This window comes from Sminthopsis crassicaudata, chromosome 4 (genome assembly GCF_048593235.1).
Source record: "Sminthopsis crassicaudata isolate SCR6 chromosome 4, ASM4859323v1, whole genome shotgun sequence".
Lineage (NCBI taxonomy): Eukaryota > Metazoa > Chordata > Mammalia > Dasyuromorphia > Dasyuridae > Sminthopsis > Sminthopsis crassicaudata.
The window spans coordinates 323,931,532-323,957,751 of record NC_133620.1 but is presented as its reverse complement, the minus strand read 5'-3'; the positions used below and the strand labels follow the sequence as shown (position 1 = coordinate 323,957,751).

At 34.5% G+C, this 26,220-nt stretch overlaps 1 pseudogene; it reads right to left on the bottom strand.

Annotated features, from left to right (window-relative positions):
- Nucleotides 1-2,912: 2,912 nt before the first annotated feature.
- Nucleotides 2,913-26,220, bottom strand: part of LOC141540788 (nascent polypeptide-associated complex subunit alpha pseudogene) — a 45,314-nt pseudogene continuing 22,006 nt past the window's right edge.

The following is a 26,220-nucleotide window of genomic DNA, read 5'->3' as shown; positions in this document are numbered from 1 at the left end:
TGAAAAAGCTTACATGAATTGATGCTGAGTGAAGTGAGCATAACCAAGAGATCATTGTACACAGTAACAAAAAGATTAGGGGATGATCAACTGTGATGGACTTGGCTCTTCTCAACAATATGGTAATATAAGAAGATTCCAATAAACTTGAGATGGAAATGTAATGCCAGAGAAACTGAGGCAAGATAGAGATTAGAGAGTTTTAATGTTTTATTTATTGGAGAGCTTAATTAATTGACTGGATCAGACTCTCATCTCCAAGTATCCAGTATTGAATGTGAGATTCCAGAGATTCTTTATAGGACTTTAGTGATAAGGGAGAACAAAGACAGAAGGGGCGGAGGCAGAGAGAGAGCATTGGATTCTGATAAGCTCGGAATGTCTGGAGCCATGATGTCTAAAATAGAAGCTCTTCTTCCCCTTATCTGGGATTAAACATTTACAGTATATAACCTTAGAGTAGCCGGTCCTAAGTTATATCAGTGCTAATGGTCAGGAAAGGTCCTTGCAACCAGGGGGACTGAGGCAGAACAATTCAGGGAAACTGAGGAAGAACAACTTAGGGAAATTGAAGCAGAACAATAAAAGGAAACTGTGGCACAACAGAAAATGCCATCTGAACACAGAGAACTATAGAAACTGAATGTGTGGAGCATAGCATTTTCATCTTTGTTTATTTGTTTGTTTCTTTTCATGTCTCTGTTCCTTTTTGGTCAGATTTTTCTTGAACAACATGACAAACATGGAAATATTTTTAAAAGAATGACATATTTAACTATATCAGATTGCTTGCTATCTTGAGATGAAACTAAGACAGAGAGGGGGAAAAATTTGGATCATGATGTCTTACAGAAAATACAATGTTGAAACTTATCTTTGCATGTGTTTGGAAAAATAAAATACCATTGAAAATGTATACACATATATATTATATATATTGTATATATATCCATATACATGTATATATATAAATACAATAACATTGTTTATCCTTATTTCAAAAAGGATTGCTTGACAATACCAAAGTACAAAAGATTCTGGATTGGGATGGAGGCCTTGGGGAACAAAGGCATTCAATTGGAGTCTTTCAAATGAACAGATAAGTAGATAATTGAGAGCTCTAGCTTTGAAGAGAACACAGATCTCAAGATCACCTAAGTTAAAAATGAATGTGGATGAGTACCAGCTAGGGCCAGAAGGATAAGACAAATAAGGGAAAGAATGGTTCACCATTATAGTAAAAGGGAAAGAAGTTAGAAAGATTTCCCTAATCAAGGGTGGTTACAATCTTATGAAGCACCCATGTTGCTTAAGAGGAAAGAGACTTAGGCAGATAGTTTCCCAGGGTCTACCAGTTGGACCCTTAAGTGTTTTTAGAGATTGGGAGGGGGGTTAAAGGAACTGGAAAGAATTAATTCTTTGATTTGAAGTTCTTAATTTATTCTCCATCTTGAGGCCATGGGGACAAACCAGAGTTAAGAAATACTTTGGGTTTCTGGATATGTGTACCTTCTTCTGAGAATGACCGGCTACAGCCCTGGCAGTTTTGCTGTTTCCATGTAGTTTGGCCAGGAATGGGACCTGAGAGACTGCTGAATGATGATTGGTGAGATTAAGACAATCATCCCATCCAGACATTTCCTTTCTCTCTTTTCTTAACAGAGAATGAAATAACTTCTATTAACTGTCCAAACTCTCTGAATTTTTCCTCTTTTCTTCCCATGAAACAGAAGAAATTAAAAACAAGAGAAGTCTTTTATTTTTTTTTTTCTGTTCTGGAGTTAACAGCATAAACTGCTGACTGTTCTCTATCCAAACAAAATAGTTACCCTTCCTTTATTCATTATCTTTTCTTTGATGTTGTTTTATTCTACTTTATAGAAAATAAAACCTGGCTCTGGCTAAGGAGATAGTTGGGAAGGCAGTGGGAAAAACAGAAAGGATGGTGAGGGGCAAAGGGAGGAACAGAGAGAGAAATAAGGAGGGAGAGAGTAGAGAGGGAGAGAGAGAGAGAGACAGAGAGAGAGAGAGAGAGAGAGAGAGAGAGAGAGAGAGAGAGAGAGAGAGAGAGAGAGAGAGAGAGAGAGAGAAAGGGAGGGAGGGAAGGAAGAAGGGAGAGAGAGAGAAGAGAGAGTATAGACATGTATGCAGGGAGTGGAGTGGAAGAACAGACAGTGCATCCATGTGGAAGTTGCAAATCTAATGGAAATGCATTGCAATAGTATTCCTTGCAATAAGAATTGACAAAACCAGGGACTAGACAGGAACCAACTCAAATTCAGCTGTCACTATTAATTGCAATCATAATAAAAGATTAAAATGGCCTTCAAAAATAATAAAACCATAAATTCCAATAACAGGAAAGAAAAAACCCTAAAAGAAAAAAAAATACAAACTTTCCAAAATTAATTCCCAAGGATGGAACATCACATGTAATTTGGTTCAGATAAAAAGTGTTCCAGGGGGTGAAGCCCATCTTTATAACAAAAACCCAGAGAAGTTCCCCCAATAAAGCTGAGAAACTACTTAGCTAGACTCAAGAATATATAAGAATTAAGGTTGTTTTCAGATGTAAACTCCTACCTATATGCATAAATGCTTGAATGGTCAAATTAAGTTTCATTATAGAGACTCAAGCCCAAGACATAGAATCCTCCTTTCAAGGTCTTGACTTCCTTTGTCTCAAGGGATTTTCATTTAAATCTAGGAATCAATTTACATTTATTTATTAATTTCTCTCTCCATAAACTCTCTTGCTTGTGTCAGCCAGCTTGTACTTATTTAAGAATTGTATTTCCTGTCCTCCCTTCCCCTCCAAGAAATCACAATTTTATTGATATAAACAGTACAAATTTCCAATCAGGATTCCTTTAATCCTCTCTGAAACACTGAAAAAAAAAATGTCCTAGTCTCTAGAGTTGAGTATTGTTAATGCTAATAATAACATTTACAGTGTCATTACTACTGCTTTTTAGGGTTCGGACAGCCTTTGCTCTGGATATATTTGCACAAGCCACGACTGATTCCATGTCTGTACTTCCACACTTATTTTGTCAACCTCTTCCTCTTCACTTCCTTCTTGGAGTTTATGATTTTCCTGAGTGTTTGATTGCTTCACCCTGAATTCATTTTCAGCAGCTGTCTTAGCCGTGCCTGCTGAAAGATCTTCAATTTTGTCTTCTCCAAAGATTATGTATTTGAAGTTGGGTTCACACAGACATTTGGCTTTGTGATGACAAAGAGGAGGTTCTTAGATTTTTGGATAGTGACTCCAGTACTTATTGGAATCCTAGTTCAGACATAGCCTTTCTCTCGATCTAGCTCTGACAGGTTCCTCATGAATCAGCTGCTGATGCCCACCATGTGGCTGCCCATGTAGAATCCTGTTCCTAAAGTTCTGATACTGTCACTGTCAGATTCTGTTTCAGATCCTGTCAGCTTGGGTATGTGGCATCTCTAACTCTGGGGCTAAGATAGTTTCTAACACTTCACTGGTACAAGATGTTTGTAAAAAAGAGCATCCCTATTGTCTCCATGGACCTCCATTACATTTGTAATTTTCACATAGATTCATTTTTCCTTTTTTCCTGTGCCTCAGGCTGAAACAGAGACGTGTCTCTCTGTTTCTCGAACTCCAAACTTTCCACAAAGCTCTACCTATGTTACCACTGATCACACTATGAATTTTCTTTTATGTAATGGAAATAAGACAATAACAAGAAATGGACAGTGATCAAAGGGGAAGAGAACCTTTCATTTGAGTAAAAAGCATTTAGAAGAATAATTTCCTGCTTTTAATTCCTTCCTTCTTGTGGGAAGGAGGGAGAGTTAAAACTCAGAGGAACTGAACAATTGATGGGAGTTGCTGCTTTCCCTAGTGAAGACAGTGGGGGGAAAGAGGATTTCTCAGGGGGTATTTGCCTTGTCTCATCAACCATCACTCTCAGAGGTCTCTCAGGTCCCACTACTGGCTTGTAACTTGTCAAAATCTCAAAATGAAGGAATGGAAAATCTGAATTCAGAAACCTAGGGAGTTAATCCTGCCTGCCCAAATGTAACCAAAATAGAGAACAAACTCTTGAATTCTTAAACTTGGAACTCTCCAACTATGAGCTAACTTCTAGTTTCTTTCTCCCAGAAAATTTCCAAAATATTCTCAGATGTCCAGGTTAAAAAAAAAAAAAAAAGTCCTCCAAAGACATTGCTAAGACAGAATCAAATCTATCCTATAGTTTCCTACAGAGTATATTATTGAAAAGGACCATAGTATTTGACAGAAGGTAAAATTTCAAGATCTCAAGTGTCTAGAGGCTCAGGACATCATCTTTACAGAAAAGAACAAAAGATGTGTTTCTCCCAGGACAAGGACATAAGTTTTATTGCTTTTTCTCAGAGCCTCCTTACCCTACACCTAGAGACTTTTGTTTCTGCCTTTTTTTTGGTATATCCACCATAAAGCACAGTGACTTCTAGATAATAAATGCTCAATAAATATTTGTTGACTGACTAACACTTTTTAGAACAAAGGGTCCCTATCTGAGAAAAAACACTGAGCTTAGACCCAGAAGATCTGAGTCTGAGCTGTAACCAGCTGTGTGACTCTGAGGGAAAAAATTCATTTAATCACTCCAAACCTCAGTTTTGTGTTCTATAAAGTAGAAGTAATGCTATGTCTCCCTGTATCACAGGTTTATTGTGAAGTTAAAATGATATAATAAATATGAAAGCACTTTGAAAACTATAAACTGCTTGGTTAATGTAAAGATTTAGTATCATTTTTGTTTGTAGCTGCCTAGAAATTGATCCTATGATAATTTTCCCAAATGTGTTGCTGGGTCTAGAAATTATTTGTTTGTAGGCATTGTAAAAAGTAGAAAGACAGTAAGATAGGAAGGAAAGCCCTGAACCTGGAGGTAGAAGACATATTTAAATCTCTTTCTGTTTCTGCTACATGACCTTGAACACATGGTTTAACCTCGATGAGCCTGTTCCCTCAGTTATAAAATGAAGGTAATAATACTTGCACTGCCTCACTCATAAGGGGATCAAATGAGATAAGGATATAAAGTACTCAGTGACTATAACATGCTATAAACATGTAATTTTTGTTATCATATAATGAATCACTGCATTTATTTTTAGGCAGATGTTTTAAAATCATAAACTTAATATTTTCCATAAAGTCTCACTCCAGTTGATGACTCACCAAGGAATAGAGGGCTCTCTGGGTTCTCAAAGTTTGAGCCATTGGAGTGAAAGCTCTAGGAGGTTCTATCATGCTAAAAAAAAAAAAAGGGGGGTGCTTTGATTGCAGTGACATCATGTGTTTACACAACCTAGCTGTGTGTAACAGTGGAGTCAAAATCACCCCACATTAATTTAATTTTGATAATAACATATCTCAATAAATCAATCAAAGACCTTAAGACTAAGTATGAAAAGTCCTTCAAACCAGAATGAGGAAATACAAGAATCCTAACTGCATAGGCCAGCAGGGGAACCTTGACCACACCCCAAGTATCATCTATGATAATGGATATAAATATAATGAATTTATGGCTCTACAAGATAGGAGACACCATTCCTCATCATCATGAGCTGAGATTCAGTAATTTGCAGAAAATCACATCATTTTTCCATGAAAAAAAGTTAGGGAAAAAATTGAGATCCAACTCTAATCTGCTTGCAAAACTACTTGTGAATGTAAATGCTCAATTTGAGCATTTACATTTCAAAAATCAGATTGGGAAGAAGGAAAAGAACCTTTATTCTTTATATTTTATATATAATATATATATATATATATAATATTTATAGCCATTACTCTTTGTAGTGGCAAAGAACTGGAAATTTCAGGGATGCCCATTCTTGGGGGAATGACTGAACAAGTTGTGATATGTGATTGTGATGGAATACTGCTGTGCTAGAAGAAATAATGAGCTCAATGATCTTAGAAAAACATGGAAATACTTGCCCAAAATAATGAAGAGCAAAATGAGCAAAACCAAGAGATCATTGTATCCAATAATAGCAATGTTGTCTTAAGAATGACTGAGTAATTATAAATGTTCAGATTAACCCTAAAGAAAATATGAAGAAAGATGCTATCTATATCCAGAGAAAGAACTGATAAATATAAATATTTATTCTATGTAAATAAATATGGAGAATGGTTTTAAATTTCTATACATTTTTGTGTCTATTAATATAGCCATTTCTAGGGTTAGTGGTACAGAGAAAAGAAGGGGAAAAAAGAAATCTGTATGATAACTTAACTATATATTTAAAAGAAATAGAAAATTATACATAATTGGTTTACAGTTTCACATGTAATATATTATGGAAATGTTCGTTTTATTCCACAAAGTAAAAATAAAATAAATATGAAAAAAATCAGCACTTCAAATCGAGGCTTAATTTTGTGGGTTGTCCAGACTAAAAAAAATATTAATGCCAATTAAACTTTAAAATGTGAATGTGCTTTTTTTTTTCTTGAGACCTCTGTGGTTAAATTTACTGAAAAGAATATGTTATGATTATCCCCTACACTACTTTAAGAAAAGGGAAATAGTTCAAGTGAAGTGAGGACTGGAAATTTCAGCACTGAAGTGGGAGGCAGGAGCAAACCCTTCTTTTTAGCCTGAGGCATTTTGGTGCCACTGCTGAGAATGAGATTGATGGGCTTTGATATTGCTGCAGTTGGCCTACTAGCTATGTACAGCTAAGGCACTGGAGCTGCTGTTAGTGTTGCCTGCTTTTGAAAGATTCCCTGAACAAAATACACCTCCCATAAAACTTTGCAAATGAAGCTACAGATACTATCATTCCTTGGACAAACATAGTTTTCATCAGTTATTTTGAGTGCTGGAATTAGAATCAGAAAGATCTTGCCTCAAATATCCATTAATGATGTGATCCTGGTAAAGTCACTTAGCTTCTTTTTTTTTTTTTTTTTTTTTTTTTTGAGGGTTTTTTTTCTTTTTTTTTTTTTTTAATTCATTTTTCCAAATTATCCCCTCCCTCCCTCCACTCCCTCCCCCGATGGCAGGTAATCCCATACATTTTACATGTGTTACAATATAACCTAGATACAATATATGTGTGTAAATACCTTTTTCTTGTTGCACATTAATTATTAGCTTCCGAAGGTATAAGTAACCTGGGTAGATAGACAGTAGTGCTAACAATTTACATTCGCTTCCCAGTGTTCCTTCTCTGGGTGTAGTTATTTCTGTCCATCATTGATCAACTGGAAGTGAGTTGGATCTTCTTTATGTTGAAGATTTCCACTTCCATCAGAATACATCCTCATACAGTATTGTTGTTGAAGTGTATAGTGATCTTCTGGTTCTGCTCATTTCACTCAGCAACAGTTGATTTAAGTCTCTCCAAGCCTCTCTGTATTCCTCCTGCTGGTCATTTCTTACAGAGCAATAATATTCCATAACCTTCATATACCACAATTTACCCAACCATTCTCCAATTGATGGACATCCATTCAACTTCCAGTTTCTAGCTACAACAAAAAGAGCTGCCACAAACATTTTGGCACATACAGGTCCCTTTCCACTCTTTAGTATTTCTTTGGGATATAATCCCAATAACAGCAATGCTGGGTCAAAGGGTATGCACAGTTTGACAACTTTTGGGGCATAGTTCCAAATTGCTCTCCAGAATGGCTGGATTCTTTCACAACTCCACCAACAATGTATCAGTGTCCCAGTTTTCCCACATCTCCTCCAGCATTCATCATTATTTGTTCCTGTCATCTTAGCCAATCTGACAGGTGTGTAGTGGTATCTCAGAGTTGTCTTAATTTGCATTTCTCTGATCAGTAGTCACTTAGCTTCTTCCACCTCAGTTTCTTAAGAACACCTAGGATGTTGCAAGGATAAAATGAGAGAATATTTATAAAGCACTCTTTAGGAGCATGAGCCTATATAATCTTTCTGATGAATTATATAGACATGTGCCATATTCTCTGCTTGCTGCATATCTAACTCATAGAACTTTGGTGAGTCTGCTTCTGTGCATGTAAAGGAATGATCCTCAGGAACACCCACTCTTCTTAAATCCAATCACTTGCATGTCATGATTTCATCTCCCTGATGTCCTTCAAGAATGAAAGACAGGATTTCTGGGGGTGGAGCCAAGATGTCGGAGAGCAGATATAACTCTGTAACCTCCTCTAACCTCTCAAACCAACAGCAGATTAAGCCTCAAAACTGGTTTTGAAGTCAAAGAATCCACAAATATCTGGAGTACAAAACATTTCTAAAAGAAAATACCTTGGAAGAACTTCAGAAGAAGTCTGTTTCAAGCAGGCAGGGGGATAGTCTGTGAAACCAAGATAGCAGCATAGGGAGACTGGGGCAAGAAGCTGGAGTGGAGCCCTGATATTTAGAATCAGAAGGTAAAATAGCCATTGAAAGAATCTAGCAATCACCTCCTGAAAGTGACCCAAAAATTAAATCCCAAAGGAATGTCATGGCTGAATTTCAGAACTATCATAACAAGGAAAAGATATTGTAAGCCACCAGAAAGAAACAATTTAAATACCTAGCAGCCACAATTAGGATTACCCAAGATCTAGCAGCCTTCACCTTAAAAGATTGAAGGGCCTGGAATCTGATAATCTAAAAGGTAAAGATACTTAGATTATAACTAAGAATAAGCTATCCAGCTAAAATGAGCATTATTTTTGGGAAGAAAATGGACATTAAATGATATAGGTGAATTTCACCTATTTCTAATGAAAAGACCACAATTGAACAAAAAGTCTGATCTCCAAACACAGAACTCAAGAGAAGCATAAAAAAGTAAAAAGGAAAGAACTATTGAGAACTATATCTTTGTTTTGGGTATACTTAGAGAATGCAGGTATAATTTGATTTTGTTATGATAATATGAAAAAGAAACTAGAGATGGAAAGAGGATCATATTGGAAGAAGAGGGAAAAGGAGGTAAAATAAGGGAAATTACATCTCATGAAGAGGCAAAGAAAACCATTATAATTGAGAGAAAGAAGGGAGAGGGATGAGCACTGTGTTAATCTTACTCTTATCAGATTTGGCTCTAAGAGAGAGTATCATAAAGAAACTTGTCTCACCATATAGGGAAGTAGGAGGAAAATAAGGGAAAGAAAGGGAAAGACTAATAGAAGGGAAAACAGAAGAATTAGGGGAAAAGTGTGAAAAAGAGGGAGGGACTCTAAAGGGGCAGGACTGTTTGAGGAAGGTGATCATCAAAAGTAAAATATTGGGGAGGAGGGAAGGCGGATGGGAAAGATAAAAATGTAACTTAAGGTAAATAAGATGGCAGGAAATACAGAATTAGTTATTTTAACTGTGAATGTGAATGGGATGAACTCCCCCATAAAATGGAAGTAGATTAAAAGCCAAAATCCTACAATATGTTCTTCACAAGAAACACATTTAAAGCATAGTGATACATACAGAGTGAAGGTAAAGGGCTGGAGCAGAATATATTATGCTTTAGGTGAAGAAAAAAAAAAAAAAGCAGATGATATGATGGTATACTTAGAGAACCCTAGAGAATCAACTAAAAAACTATTAGAAATAATCCACAACATTAGCAAAGTTGCAGGATACAAAATAAATCCACATATTCATACATCACTAACAAAATCCAACAGCAAGAGATACAAAATGAAATTCCATTTAAAATAACTGTCAATAATATGAAAATTTTGGGAATCTATCTGCCAAGGAAAAGTCAAGAACTATATGAGCAAAACTATAAAACTTTCTACACAAATAAAATCAGATCTAAACAATTGGAAAAACATCAAGTGCTCTTGGATAGAACAAGTGAATATAATAAAGATGACAATAATACCTAAACTAATCTATTTATTTAGTGCTACACCAAACTCTCAAGAAACTATTTTATTGACCTAGAAAAAAACAACACCAAAATTCATCTGGAAGAACAAAAGGTCAAGAAATTCAAGGGAACTAATGAAAAAAAAATCAAATGAAGGTGACCTAGCTATACCAGACTAAAACTATATTATAAAGCAGTGGTCATTAAAACCATTTGATACTGGCTAAGAAACAGAGTAGTTGATCAATGGAATAAGTTAGGTTCACAGGACAAAATAATCAATGACTATAGTATTTTGTATATATAGTATTTGACTATAGTCAAACTAGTGTTTGACAAACCTAAAGAACTCAACTTTTGGGATAAAAACTCTCTATTTGACAAAAACTGCTGAGAAAATTGGAAACTAGTATGACAGAGATTAGGCATTGACCCACACCTAACACCACATACCAAGATAAGGTTGAAATGGGTTCATGATGTAGACATAAAGAATGATATTATAAACAAATTAGAAGAATATGGGATAGTTTACCTCTCAGATCTGTGGAGGAAGGAATTTTTGACCAAAAAAGAATTAGAGATCATTACTGATCACAAAATAGATAATTTTGATTATATTAAGTGAAAAAGCTCTTATACAAGCAAAAGAAATGCAGAAAAAATTAGGAGGGAAACAATAAACTGGGAAAACATTTTTACATTCAAAGGTTCTGATAAAGGCCTCATTTCTAAAATATATAGAGAATTAAGTAAAATTTATAAGAATTCAATCCATTGTCCAATTGATAAATGGTCAAAGAATAAGAACAGACAATTTTCAGATGAAAAAATTAAAATTATTTGTAGTCATATGAAAAAATGCTCCAAATCACTATTGATCAGAGAAATGCAAATTAAGACAACTCTAAGATACCACTATGTACCTGTCAGATTGGCTAAGATGACAGGAAAAGGTAATGATGAATGTTGGAGGGGATGTGGGAAAACTGGTACACTGATACACTGTTGGTGGAACTGTGAATGGATCCAACCATTCTGGAGAGCAATTTGGAACTATGCTCAAAAAGTTATCAAACTGTGCATACCCTTTGATGACACTAGGCTTATATCTCAAAGAGATCTTAAAGGAAGAAAAGGGGCCCCCAATATGCAAAAATGTTTGTGGAACCCCTTTTGTAGTGGCTAGAAACTGGAAACTGAATGGATGCCCATCAATTAGAGAATGGCTGAATAAATTATGGTATATGAATGCTATGGAATGTTATTGTTCTGTAAGAAATGACCAGCAGGATGATTTCAGAAAGACCTGGAGAGACTTACATGAACTTATGCTGAGTGAAATGAGCAGGAGCAGGAGATCATTATACACTTCAATAACAATACTATATGATGATCAATTCTGATGGACGTTGGCCTCTTCAACAATGAGATGAACCAAATCAGCTCCAATAGAGCAGTAATGAATTGAACCAACTACACCCAGCAAAAAAACTTTGGGAGATGACTATGAACTACTACATAGAATTCCCAATCCCTCTATTTTTGTCATCCTGCATTTTTATTTCCTTCACAGGCTAATTGTACATCATTCTTTTTGTACAGCAAAATAACTATATGGACATGTATACATATATTGAGTTTAACATATATTTTAACATATTTAACATGTATTGGACTATCTGCCATCTAGGGGAGGGGGTAAGGGAAAGGAGGGAAAATTTTGGAACCGAAAGTTTTTCAAGGGTCAGTGTTGAAAAATTCCCCATGCATAGGTTTTGTACATTAAAAGCTTTAATAAAAAAAAAAATCAAGGACCTGGAAACAAAGCGAATAGGTTAGGAGATGTCTAATGAAATTGTTATAGATGATGTAATGGAATGGTCTTATGCTATAATAAATGATGAAATGATAATGTTATAATAAATGAATAATGGTGAATTTAAAAAATAGAATGAAGGACAAACAACAATCTCTATGCATGGGAGTAGGAGCCTTCTTCTTGGGCACCCAACTGAATCCAGCCAGTTGAGCAACAGAACTCTTTCTTTTCCTTTCCTTTTCTTTTTTTCTCACCCTTCCCTTACCCTATATAAGGTATCATATACTTACCTGTGGATGCTTTGCCAGAGGAATATAAATTTTGATTACTAAAACCTCACAAGATATCTTGAAATTTTAGGAGCATACCTCAAATCCAAATCATTGGCCCTTATTGATTGTCCCAGGCCAAGACCATTCTCTGCTTCATTTCTTACCTAGCTTTAATCACTCTTGTCTCAATCAAATTGAGACCTGCTGAAGAGCCTTAAAAGGCCCAATGTCTCCCACTACATCCAAGGCCATGTCCAGTCATCCTGATCTATGTCTTGCCACTGGACCCAGATGGCTCTGGAGGAGAAAGTGAGATTGGGCCTATATCCCAAAGAGATTAAAAAAAGGGAAAAAGGCCCACATGTGCAAAAATGTTTGTAGCAGTTCTTTCTGTAGTGGCAAGAAACTAGAAACTGAGTAGATGCCCATAACTGGGGAATGGCTGAATAAATTATGGTATATGAATGTAAAGGAATATCATTGTTCTATATGAAGCAATCAGCAGGATGATTTCAGAAAGGCCTGGAGAGACTTACATGAACTGATGCTAAGTGAAGTGAGTACAACTAATAGAACTTTGTACACAGCAAGAACAAGATTATGTAATCAACTCTGATGGACTTGGCTCTTTTTAACAATAAGGTGATTCCGGGCAATTCCAATAGACTTATGATGGAGAGAGCCATCTGCATCCAGAAAGAGGACCATGGGGACTTAATATGGATCACAACATCGTGTTTCACCTTTGCTGTTGTTTGCTTACTTTTTCCTATGTCATTTTTTTCCTTTTTATCTGATTTTTCTTGTGTAACACAATAAATGTGGAAATATGTTTAGAAGAATTACATAAGTTTAACTTATATTGATTCACATGCTGTCTAGAAGGGGATAGGGAGAAGGGGGGGAGAAAATTTGGAACACAAGGTTTTGCAAGGGTGAATGTTAAAAACTATCTTTGCATATGTTTTGAAAATAAAAAAGCTATTATTAAAAATTAAAAAAAAGAAATTGAGGTTTGTGAAAAGAAATTGAGGTTTGTGACTTTGCATAGTCCTTCCTTAATTAAATCCAATTTACTTGCATGTCATGGAATCACCTCCCTGATATCATGGTCCTCTTTGAGAATAGACAAACAAGTAGATGGACCCTTTCCCCAGTCCCCATTTCAGAGCAGGTACAAGTATGTTCCTATTTGATTGTTTCCTATTGGCATATTACACAGCAAGGAGAGAGCTATTGTGCCAGAACTGAAAAGTGCCTACAAATGATTCCAATGGACACTCTATCAACATTTTCCATGGTGACTTTTGAGTTAGAAGAAAGAATATATAAGAACAACTTTCCAGATTCTTGCCCACAAGAAGTATCCAGGTCAATAATAAGATGCTAAATAGGAATAGAAAGTCCAAGAAGCTCTTCTCCTTCTTGATACTAATTTTTAAAAAATATTTTCCTAGAAAGAGCTTTTATTGCATTTAGCCTTAGTATTCTTGATTAAAGGCCAGCATATGCTTTAAACTGCCAGGCAGCCTAATCAACCCTTTAAGGTTAAAGGTCTGGGCAGAATATATAATGCCTAAGACATCCTCTTTGAAAGATGTCTTGCTATGAACTATGAGGTTTTCAGAGGTTTTCTGTCTTAGCATTTTAGGGGGAAAAAATCACATACTGACTATAAAAGTAGGTAAGTTATTTAACCTCTTAGGTTGGCTAGTGGTTAGAACTTTGGGATTAAAGTTGAAATTGAGACTTAAATTCAAATCCAGACTTAGACAATTACTAGATGCATAACTTGGCTGAGTTACTTAACTTCTCTTTTTACTTCAGTTGCCTCAATTCTAAAATGGAGAAATAATAGCACCTACTTCCCTGGTTGTAAGGTTCAATGAGATAATATCTGTAAAGCACTTAATCCAATGCCTGGTACATAGTAGTAGGTACTTAATAAATGCTTATGCCTTTGCCCTTCTCTTCAATGAATAGGCACATCTGTAAGACTCATAAATTGTAAAGAAAGTGCCACATTTCATTGCTAGAAAGATTTTTCTTATGAAGGAGCTCCTTGTTCCAATAAAATCACAGATTTATTTGATATCCCTATTCAAGGGCTATGCTGGGACCACTGTAGAATGTCAGAAAACTGAATGTCAAATTTTCAATGTGAGCATTTATACTTTAGAATCAGCAATAGATTGAAACTTGATTTATTGTTTTGTTAACTGTATAAACTTAAGAAAGTGATGGAGAAAATGTTGGAGAGTCAGGTCGTAACATTTAACAGCAAACCACTGCCTATCCCCTACAGAAAGCACAGCATTAATGAATCAAGACACCTGAGTGTTGAAATCTAGCACGGTATAGACTCATCTTCCTGAGTTCAAATCTAGCCCCAGTCACTTACTAGCTGTGTGATTCTGGAAAGTCACTTAATCCTGGTTGCCTAAGTTTTCTCATCTTTAAAATTAGTTGGAAAAGGAGATGGTAAACCACTAAAATTTTTGCCAAAAAAATACCCACCACCCAAAACATAACCAAATAAGGTCATGACGAGTTGTACATGACTAAAAAAATTTTTTGTTTAAATTTTATTTATTTATAAATTTTTTTGACATTATATATGCATGAGTAATTTTTTATAACATTATCAATTGTATTCATTTTTTCAAATTATCCCCTCCCTCCCTCCACCCCCTCCCCCCGATGACAGGCAATCCCATACATTTTACATGTGTTACAATATAACCTAGATACAATATATATGTGTAAATACCATTTTCTTGTTGCACATTAAATATTAGATTCCAAAGGTATAAGTAACCTGGGTAGATAGACAGTAGTTCTGACAGTTTACATTCACTTCCCAGTGTTCCTTCTCTGGGTGTAGTTGTACATGACTAAAAAAGGAGACATCAGTTCTAGTGTTGATTCTGCTACTAAATAACTATGAAACTTTGAGTAACTTGAATAAGGGAATAGGACTCAGTGATTTCAAAGGTTCCTCTAAAATCTAACGTTCTTCAGTTTTAAAGTTTGAGATCTTCTACTAGTTGTGTGAATTTAGACAAATCATTTAAATTTTCTGGTCTTCACTTATCTCATCTGTGAAATGGGAAGACTAAAACCTGTTTCACATTTAGTTGCTATGAAATGAGATAAAAGTGAAATAACTGAGGAACTAAGCGTTTGGGAAAATGAATAAGTAGAAATATATGTTATCATCTTGTTTTTAAAATGTGAACTAGCCTATGATAACTCATAAATTCTGTAATTAATAAACTAGCATAAGAATCATGAGCATAAATAAGTATTCTTTTAGGATAAAAAGTATATATCTAAAAACAAAGGCTAATATTATTTTTAAAGGGGAAACACTAAAATCTTTCCCAATAAATACAGGAGTAAAGAGAGCATTCTTTCTCCTGCAATCCCCTACCTGCTATCCCAAACTAGCAGAGCTCATTCAAAATTTTTATAGCTACTAGATAACAAAATATTATTTTTTCAAGTATTTTTATTAAAGCCTTTTATTTGCAAAACATATACAGGGGCAGCTAGGTGGCACAATGGATAGAGCACCACCCTGAAGTCAGGACGAACTGAGTTCAAATCTGGTCTCAGACACTTAACACTTCCTAGCTATGTGATTTTGGGCAAGTCAATTAATCCCAATTGCCTCAGCAAAAACAAACAAATCAAAACATATACATAATTTTCAGCACTCACTAGTGCAAAACCTTGTGTTCTAAATTTTTTTCCCTCTCTTCCCTTCACCCGTTCCCCTAGATAGCAAGTAATCCACTATATGTTAAATATGTGCAGTTCTTCTCTCTATATATATTTCCACAATTATCATGCTGCACAAGAAAAATTAGATCAAAAAGGAAAAAATGAGAAAGAAAACAAAATGAAAACAAACAACAGCAAAAAGTAAAAATACTCTGTTGTGAACCACATTCCCCCACAATCCTCTCTTTCTGTGTAGGTGGCTCTCTTCATCACAAGACCATTGAAATTGTCCTGAATCCTCTTGCTATTGAAAAAAGTCATTTCCATCAGAATTGATCATTGTATAATCTTTCAGTGTTCTCCTGGTTCTATTCACTTCATTTAGCATCAGTTTGTGTAAATCTCTCCAGACCTCTCTGAAATCATCCTGCTGATAATTTCTAATAGAACAATAATATTCCATATAAGTCATATACCATAACTTGTTCAGCCACTCTCCAATTGATGAGCGTCCATTCAGTTTCCAATTCCTGTTCCCTTTTCACAATCTCTTTGGAATACAGGCCCAATAGAAATACTGCTGGATCAAAGGATATGCACAGTTTTATAGTCCTTTGGGCATAGATCCAAATTGCTCTCCAGAATGCTTGAATCAGTTTACAACTCTACCAACAATGTATTAGTATCCCACTTTTCCTACATCCCCTTCAACAGTCATCATCATCTTTTCCTATCATTTTAGCCAATCTGAGAGGTATGTAGTGGTACCTCAGAGTTGTCTTAATTTGCAATTCTCTGATGTAGAGCATTTTTCATATGACTAGAAATGGTTTTAATTTCTTCATCTGAAAGTTGTTCATATTCTTTGATCATTTATGTATTGGAGAATGGCTCGAATTCTTATAAATTTGAGCCAATTCTCTATATATTTTAGAAATCAGGCTTTATCAGAACCCTTAAATGTAAAAATTTCTTCCCAGTTTATTGCTTCCCTTCTAATCTTGTCTGCATTGGTTTTTGTTTGTACAAAATTTTTTTAATTTAATATAATCAAAATTATCCATTTTGGATTTCATAATGTACTCTAGTTCTTCTTTGGCCACAAATTCCTTCCTTCTCCACAGATCTGAGAGGTAGAGTACATTTTGTTCTTCTAATTTGCTAATCATATCACTCTTTATGTCTAAATCATGAATCTATTTTGACCTTATCTTGATATAGGGTGTTAGGTGTGGGTCAGTCCCTAATTTCTGCCATACTAATTTCTTATTTTCCCAACAATCTTTGTCAAATAGTAAGTTCTTATGCTAGCTTTGGGTTTATCAAATACTAGATTGCTGTAGTCATTAACTATTGTGTCTTATGAGTTCAACCTTTTGATTTTGAAGCATTGATCAACTACTATATTTTTTAGCCAGTATCAAATGATTTTGATACTTTACAATATACCACTATTTTATAATATAGTTTTAGGTCTGGTATAACTAGGCTACCTTCCTTTGCATTTTTTTTTCATTAATTCCCTTGAAATTCTTGACCTTAACAAAATATTCTTTAAAGAAATAAAAATTATAACACAAAACTCAAAAATGTTTTTTTAAATGTAAAAAATTGTTTTGAATGTAACTGGGAGAAAATATTAAATAAATAAATCAAATAGCAAGAAAGATTAACAAATAACAAGAGGAATATGTAGTGTTTGTGGCTATATTAATAATTGAGAAGTACCCTTACCAACTTACAGATTTAGTGCTATGTCAATCAAACTACAAAGGGGATATTTTATAAAACCAGACAAAACTATAGCAAAATTAATTTGCAAGAACAAAAGGACTAGAATCTCAAGAGAAATAAGGCCAAAAGTAAGAATAAGCTGGAAACCATGTATTTAGACCTCCAATTATTAAATAAACTAGTTGTATTGTTCTCTCCAAAATGTAATGTTCTTTGTTTTGGTTTTCTTGGGGTCTCTGAGGGCAGCCTTCCTTTCAGTTCAGTAATCACCACAAGTGCACCCAGGTGGTAAAGTCCAAATGCTTTATTATCTCTTCCAAAGTCTTGTCTTCTTTCCTGGGACCTGGTTAGCTTTCTGAGAGGCCTATCTCTCTCCTTGATTCCGAGAACTTGAGTTCCTGCCACCAGTCCTTTGCCTCTGCCAGCTTCTGCCTCTAGCTTCCTCCAAATGTCTCCTAATCCAAAGGTTTGTGCTTCAGTCTCCAGCCACCACAAAGGTGAACGATGGAATGAATATGTCTCAGCCTCTTAGAGCTTCTAGTGCCCTTGTCTCTTCTGGCCCTGAGAGCTTCTTGCTTATATGCTCCACCCTGAGCACACACATTATATCACTAAGAAACGATTATTTGTGGTAAGATTAAATCAACACTAAATTAGATTTAACCATTGTCTCCTCAATTCCACTTAGTACCTTGTTTCAAGTTCTGGCCCATAACATCCCCTTATAAGATTAAATCAATCAGACTGAATCATGCTAAATTAGATAACTATTGTCTCTATCAATTCCACTGACTTACTACCTTGTAAGAATCTTTGTTTCAAATTCAGAGTTCTGGCCCATAACAACCATTAAAATCCAAAACATTTGATACTGGTTATAAAAAAAATCAACAAAGGAGGAATTAGAAACAGTAGAACTCAATAATCCAAGGTTCAATAAAGCCAAGGGTACAAATTACTTGAGGAAGAACTCTCTATTAGGCAAGAAATGCTGGGGAAAACTGGAAAGCAGATTGTTATAAATTAAGTTTAAATCAACATCTTATACCACATAGCAGTCAGTTCTGCTATAACTCAACATAAATGTTCCTAAAAATCTGTGGACTATATAAAATCTCAAAATTATAAAACTACAGAATTTATGGGGAACATAAGTGCACAACATTTAAAAACTTTATCTAGTAACAAAAATTTTAAAAGATAGGAATCTAATAAAAATGGTAGCATAATTTTATGTATACTAAATGATTAAAATATATATAAATAGTGCAATGATGGTTTCATCCTCAGCCTCAGGCTGCTATTCAGCCTACACTTAGGTTTCCATATCTGGGTAAGGCATAAAGATTGGGGCAAGTATGGACCAGGCCTACTGCACCAGAAGATATGCAATAAGAATGGTTTTTTACCCTGAAATAAAGTCTGAATTTTGGAATGGGCTTTCAAACTCAGTCCCACTCAAACCCCCTGAAACTTGATCATATGAATTCTGGATACATGAGCAACCCTAACTACTGTCCCTTGAGGGGTAATTGTGAGATCCCCTTGAGACCAAGAACTGCAGACAAAAGTGAGATACCCTGATGGTTGAACTTCCTCCATAGATAACATTTTCATCTGGGGTTTTTTCCTCTGGGCTAAATGGCATGAAGGGACACTTTGGTGATTTCCCTTTCTTACCTCCTTCCCAGACTTTCCAGGCCCTCACTTTTTGCTTACCCAGTGTTATAACATTACTCCAATGCTTCCACTGCCTCCAAATAGCTTACACAGCATTCTGGGTCAAGAAATATGACTGCCACTGGGCTTTCCCCATGGGATTCTATCTTTCCACAGGTCCCACTGAATACTGGCATCCCAACCATCCCCATCCCCCTTCCATGATGAAATTGCACAAATGAAATTTTCATTTATGCTCCAAACTGTTCCCTAACATATCAATCATGTTAGAACAAATTTGAGTTTTCAAAATAAGAATTATAGCAGAACTGTCTCTACCATAAATTCAAAATGAATATGTGACCTGAATTTTAAATGTCATATCACTATCCAGAAAGTCAGTTAGGTAAAAGACCAAAGTGATTACCAAAAACAAAATATATAATTTCAATTACATGAAATTGAAAATTTTTTGCATGAAAAAATTAGTACAATTAGGAAAAGAACAGAAGTTGTTATTTGGAAGGAAAATTTTGCATATTTCCATTTGATAAGAGATTGATTAAGTCTCTTAATAAAAGACATATCCAAAATATAGGAACAAAGTTCTCAGTAATGACTAAGAGTTATTTCCCAATGAATGCAAGCAAAAGATATGAGCAAAAAATTACATACTATTAAAATCATCATCATTCACTGACAAATGCAAATCAGAATAATTCAGATTTAACTCTCATACAACAAATTAACAAAAATAACCAAAAAAAAAAAAAAAAGAATAATCAGTGTCAGAAGAGTTATGTCTGATTTCAGCAAAAGAATAACAAAGCAAAAACAGCAAAGTAGGGAATAAAATCAAATTTTAGTCTTGTCTAGGACACATTCCAGCTGCCATGTACATGTAGCTGCTGCTGAGGAGAGGAGAAAAATACCAACTTCTCTATCACTCTACTCTTCCTACAACCACTAGAAGTCTGAAGGTAAGGTTGTCTGAGTTCCAAGTCATGTACTCAAGGAAGGAGAGGGATAAAAGGAAAAAAGAAAGAGAAGAAACAGAAACAGAGAGCATGGATACATAAGTACTTTGGTCTCTTCTTTTTAGGCACAATGCAACACTTCCTGGCTAGTTCTCAGTCTTATTCAGTAGAGCATCCTTCATCATGAAGATCAAAGAACCAATCTTAGAAGCCTCTGTGCATGCTTTTAGTATTGAGCAAGAGCACATGTGTCATCAGAAGTGTCCCAATAGGATCAGATAGAAGGAACCAGAGTACAGGCTTCCACTCTATGGGAAGCACCTCAAGAAATTTTCTCTATTTCCATTCCATTAAGACAGTGACCGAACTGTCTTTGACCCAGAGACCCTACTTTTAGTTATGTACTAAAATGTTGAAGCTAGAAAAGTACCTTTTGCACCAAAATAGTTTTAGTAACATTTTTGAAGTGGTATAGAATTGGAAATGCCATTGGTGAGGGAATGGTTTAAAAAGGAGCATATGAATATAAGCAAATATTACTGTGCTTTAAGCAAAGATGGATCTGAATAAAACAGAGTACAGAAAGACATATAACAGAGGGGAGTAAGTAAAGTTAGAAAAACAATATAATGTCTACAAAATGAAAATAGAAATAACAACAACTACAACAAAGAAATTAAATTGTGTGCCTTTATTCAGGCTTGAATACAAGGAAAAGATTTTTTAAAATGTGCTTCCCTCCCTCTTTGCCACAGTGGGGAATCCAGAATGTTGCATACATTGTTATACCCATTTGATAAACAATTTTTTCTCTCCTTTATTCTTTATAACCCTTAAGGCAATAAGAGAAGATCAATATATTTGGAATTAAAGGAGATACAAAAATAAAATAATAAAAAATAAAATGAAGAGACTAGATCATCTCTGAGTTCCCTTACAACTAACATTTTGTGAACCTGTGATTCTTCATCTCCTAATGACATGGCCACCCTTTAGGTAGGAGTCTGAACTTGGGAACTATGAACTTTTTAAAATTTTCAATAATTATATTTTAATATAATTGATTTAATTTCTAACCATTTTTTTTATTTTTTGCATTTTAAAACTATTTGGAAAAGAAGTTCAATGACTTTATCAGATTACCAAAAGGATAACCCCAAAACTTTAAGGACTCCTGGTTTAGAAGTTCAGAACCAATACTACTATTAAAAATCTAAGGGACAATTACTGAGAATCAAGAATTTTCTGTCAGTGTGGTTGTCATGAATTCAGAATTAATCCAGGAGCCCCAATATAGAAAGACAGTGATAATAAATTGCAGCTGTAGTTTGTGGTATTGTTTGCCCATTTCCTGCTACCTGGTAACTGCTTTTATTCCTGCCCTGTCAAGTCCTTTCTTCTTACCCATACAGGTCTTTAGTCTTAAATAAGTCCTGCAAAATGGGGTGGCATCTGGGCTTGAGGAAGGAAGAAATGAGTTGAGCTCTTGACTCTGACCAGGGGCCTGGCTTCCTGAAAATCTACCCACTTGACTTTTGGAAAGATATCTTCTGTTCCTGTCCTCTCATATTCCACTCCCTCATCTAAAATTGGCTTGACTTCCTCACCTTAAATAAATTTTGTCCAAGCTTCAAGCTAAGAGGGAGTCATATTTGTAATTTTTCTAGATATGTCATATAGTTAGTTTTCAAATGACTGAATACAGTAAAGGAGGCAGGGATTTCTGACTCATTGCATTTTTTCTTATTCTTTTTTTAAATTTCTTATTTATTTTTAACTTTTTTTTTTCAATTTTGTGTTCCAAATTCTCTCCTTCTGTCCAACTCCTTCCCATACCCAATGAGAAGGCAAGAAATGACATCAATAATACATATGAAGTCATGTGAAGCATATTTCCACATTAGCCAAATTGCAAAAAGAAACAAAATTTAAAAGAATAAAGTGAGAAAATTATACTTCAATTTAGACTCAAAGTTCATCACTTCAGCATTTTTTCATCATGAGTCTTTTGGAATTATTAGATCACTGTAGTGATGAGAATAATCAAATCTTTCACACTTAATTGCCATCACAACATTATATTAACGTGCATAATGATTTCCCAGTTCTTCTCACTTTACTTTGCATTAGTTCATATAGGTCTTGCTATATTTCTTCTGAAAAAATACTCATCATCATTTTTTATATCATAACAGCACTCCATCACAATATAAGCCACAACTTGTTCAGCCATTCCCAAATTTACAAGCATCCCCTTGATTTTCAATTCTTTGCCACCACAAAAAAAAAAGTTGTTATAAACATTTTTGTACATATAACCCCTTTTCCTTTCTCTTTGATATCTTTAGCATATAGACCCAGTAGAGATGTTACTGGATCAAAGGGTATGTACAGTTTTATAGCACTTTGGGCATAGTTCTAAATTGTTCTCTAGAATGATTGGACTAGTTTACTATGCCACCAACAATTGTTTTCCCTCATCCCTTCTATCATTTGTCATTTCTGATAGATTTGAGCTGTTACCTCAAAATTGTTTTAATTTTCATTTCTCTAATAGCAATTTAAAGCATTTTTACATGGCCACAGATCACTTTGATTTCTTTGCCAAAAAAAGTGCTTTTTCATGTCCCTTTGATTATTTTTTATCATTTTTATATTTATTATATTTATTTTTATGTATTATATTTTAATAATATTTTATTTATTATATTTATCAATGGGAAATGACTCATATTCTTACAAATTTAACAAACTTCTCTAAATAGTTGAGATACAAGATCTTTATCCAAAAAATTGTTTATAAACATTTTCACCAATTTTCTGCTTTTTTCCTAATCTTGTCTGCACTAATTTATTTGTGCAAAGGCTTTTTAACTTAATGTAATAAAAATTATTAATTTTACATTTTACAATGTTCTATATTTCTTATGAATTCTTCTCCTATCCATAAGTCTGAGATATGTTCCATGTTTTCTAATTTATTTATAATATCTCCTTTTATACTAGGTCATGTATCCATTTTGACCTTATCTTGGTAAATAGTTTAAGGTATTAGTCTATTTCCAATTTGTCAGACTATTTTCCAGTTTTCCCAACAACTTTTACCAACTAGTGAATTTTTAATTCCAAAAGTTTAAATCTTTACATTTGTTAAGCAAAAGTTTATCATAATAATTTACTGCCACTCTGTTTCACTGATCCATTCTTCTATTCCCTAACCAGTATTAGGGAGTTTTGATAATTATTGCCATAAGGCAATAAGTTTAAGATCTGGTACTGCTAAACGCCCTTCCTTTAAATTTTTTTTCATTAATTCATTTGATATTCTTGACCTTTTTTCCTTCAAGTGAATTTCATTATTGTTTTTTCTAATTTAATAAAATAATTTTGGTAGTTTAATTGGGATAGTATTGAATAAATAGAATAAGTAAAATTATAATTTTTATTATATTGAATCTGCTTACCCATGAACAATTAGTATTTCTCCAATTACTTAAATCTGACTTTAATTGTTTAAAAAGTATTTTATAATTATATTCATTTATTTCCTGAGTTTATCTTGCCAAGTATATTTCCAGGGTTTTGTTTTGTTTTGTTTTGTTTTTATTGTCTATAGGTATTTTCTCCATAACGCCTTTTCTATCTGCTGTTTAAAGAGTTTTTGGCTTCAGTGAATTTTTGTGCTTTTACCATTAGTCCAATTCTGGTTTTTAAAGTGTTATTTTCTTCAAATTTTTTTGTTCTTCTTTTAAGAAGCTATTAATTTTCTTTTCATGATCACTGTCATTTCTTTTTTTCAATTTTTCTTCTATGGTTTTATCTCTCTTTTTTAAAACTCTTCCAGAAATTCTCTTTTAAAAATACTTATTTGTTTTATAACTAAATACAAAATAAGAGAAAAAATAAAAAAGGAAAGATGAAGAAAAGAAAAATAAAATTAAAAAAAAACCCCAAAATATTGGCATTTTCCCAGCAGAATGTCAGGGAGGATTCAAAATATGTAACAATAAATTTCCATTTCAAGAAAGCATATATATATGTTTATGACTATCTATTTTTCTTTTGCTTCCTTGTAGTTTATTCTTTTGTATTCTGGTACACTTTTTACTTTATTCTTTTTTTTTTCTTCCAGAATTTCTTATTGGGCTTGTTTACAATCAATAATTATTTTCAAGAATTTGCTTATAATTATTTTCACATTATTGTCTTCTGAGCTTGTGTGTTGTTCTTCTCTAGCACATAGTAACTTTTTATTATCAAGTTTTTTTTTGTTGTTGTTTTTTGCTCATTTTCCCAGCCTATTTCTCAACTTTGAACTTCATATTAAAGTTGGAGTTCGTTTACCCAGTTGAAATGGCACTATCTTAAACTTTTCATGCTATTGTTTTCAAAGCTAGCTCTGAGGGTCTGCATATTTAGGATGATTCTAAGGCGATTTGGTCCAGGGGTGTAATCACTGATCTTCTCTTCAGTCATTATTCGGGAATGTCTCCTGCTTCCCTGCAGATGGAAGTACTAGGATTATGCGAGACCAGGTTCCTTGCCCTCCTTCAGCCACAAGCAATCCTCTTGACTGAGAGATGCAAGATGCTTTCTTCCCTGCCTCAGAACTGTGTCAATCAGCCCCACTTATACCTAGTAGCAACAAAGGGTCTTTTTCTAATCGATTGTCTTACCCCAGTACCATCATTTCTAGTCTGAGAGCTTCCAAAGTTGTTGTCATTCCATATGTGCATTTCAGTAGACCTTCATCCCATTGTTATAGATCTGACCTACCAACCTTGTAAGTTTTCTTAGGAAGAAAAATGTCTTCTGTTAACTCTCCCATTCCAAATTTTATTTGAGGCATCATTTTAAGACTGTTTGGAGGAGAATGTTGGGAAAGTTCAGCTGAGTTGTTGCTTCCTATCTACCATATTGGCCCCGTCCCACTTGCATTTCTTTTCTTAGTTGTTGGCCACATCAAAGGACTGAAATGATTTTGTCTGCAGATGGCAAATTGCTATACTTGTCTCTGGCTAGAGGAGGAGACTAGCCAATTGAGAGCAGCGGATGTTCTTAATTACATCAGACATTATTGGTCCTGCCTGTGAATAAGTAATTATGATAGGGATTACACAAATCCCTGTTGCACAGGAAAGCTGAAGCAGAGCCATGCAGACTCATAAAATAATACATAATAAAGAGTTATGAAACCTGGTAAAATAAAATTTAGAATCAATTAATTCTCTTGAGTCTAGAGTTCATTTGAAGCACATTGATTATCTCATTTATGGAAAAGAAATCTCTTTCCTTGACCACTATTTCTTTTATGTAACTTCAAGTCATTTCCCTCCCTCCACCTTGTTTGTTTCCCTCTCTCCCAAAGGATAAACTTTTTTTATATCTGAGGGCCATTGTGCCCAGACAGGGGAAAAGGGATGTCAGTCAAAACAATATAATTTCAAATTTCAGGAAAAAGCCATATGGAAGAGTGGCTTAGAAGGACACTCAGCTTGATGTGGCAGAAAGGACATTGGTCTTAGACTAAAAAGACTTGAATTCAAATTCTGGCTCAGAAGCTCTATATGACCTTGAACAAATTACTTAATCTCACAGGATCTCACGTTCTTTATCTATACAATTAGATAATGTCTAAAGTCTCTTTCCATGTCTAATCTATGATCCTTTATTGATGCAGTCAATCAATTAGATGCAAACTATATGAGCCCCAAGAGTCCTGTAAAAAGACTGGGAATTATATCCATGTCAGGGACATAGTAAGCATCTAATTCCTAACATACTAAATGGAGCCATGAAAAATCATGCTGCTCAGATGCCCCAGAGGAAACAAAGAGAGGTGACATGGAGCTCAGGTGGCAGGCTGTAAAGAAATGGATTCACTTGAATGATCCCTCTTTTATATTTCCTTTGTGGTTTGACTTTAATGAAAATTTATGCCTGGCAATAACTCCAAATGAGACCTGAGAGTAGTAGGTAGATGCTTGAGTAGTCTTGTTCCAGTGATGGTAGCTATAAAAGAATGGAATATGGAATGAAGAGAAGCAAGTTAAGTAAGAAAGAGGCAATGAAGTATTTGTCATTACCTAAGGTCCAGCTTTTTAAACTGTAGGTCACAACCTCATATGAGATCTTGTAATTTGTATGTGGTAGTCATGAAATTATGATTTATTATCAGTAAATA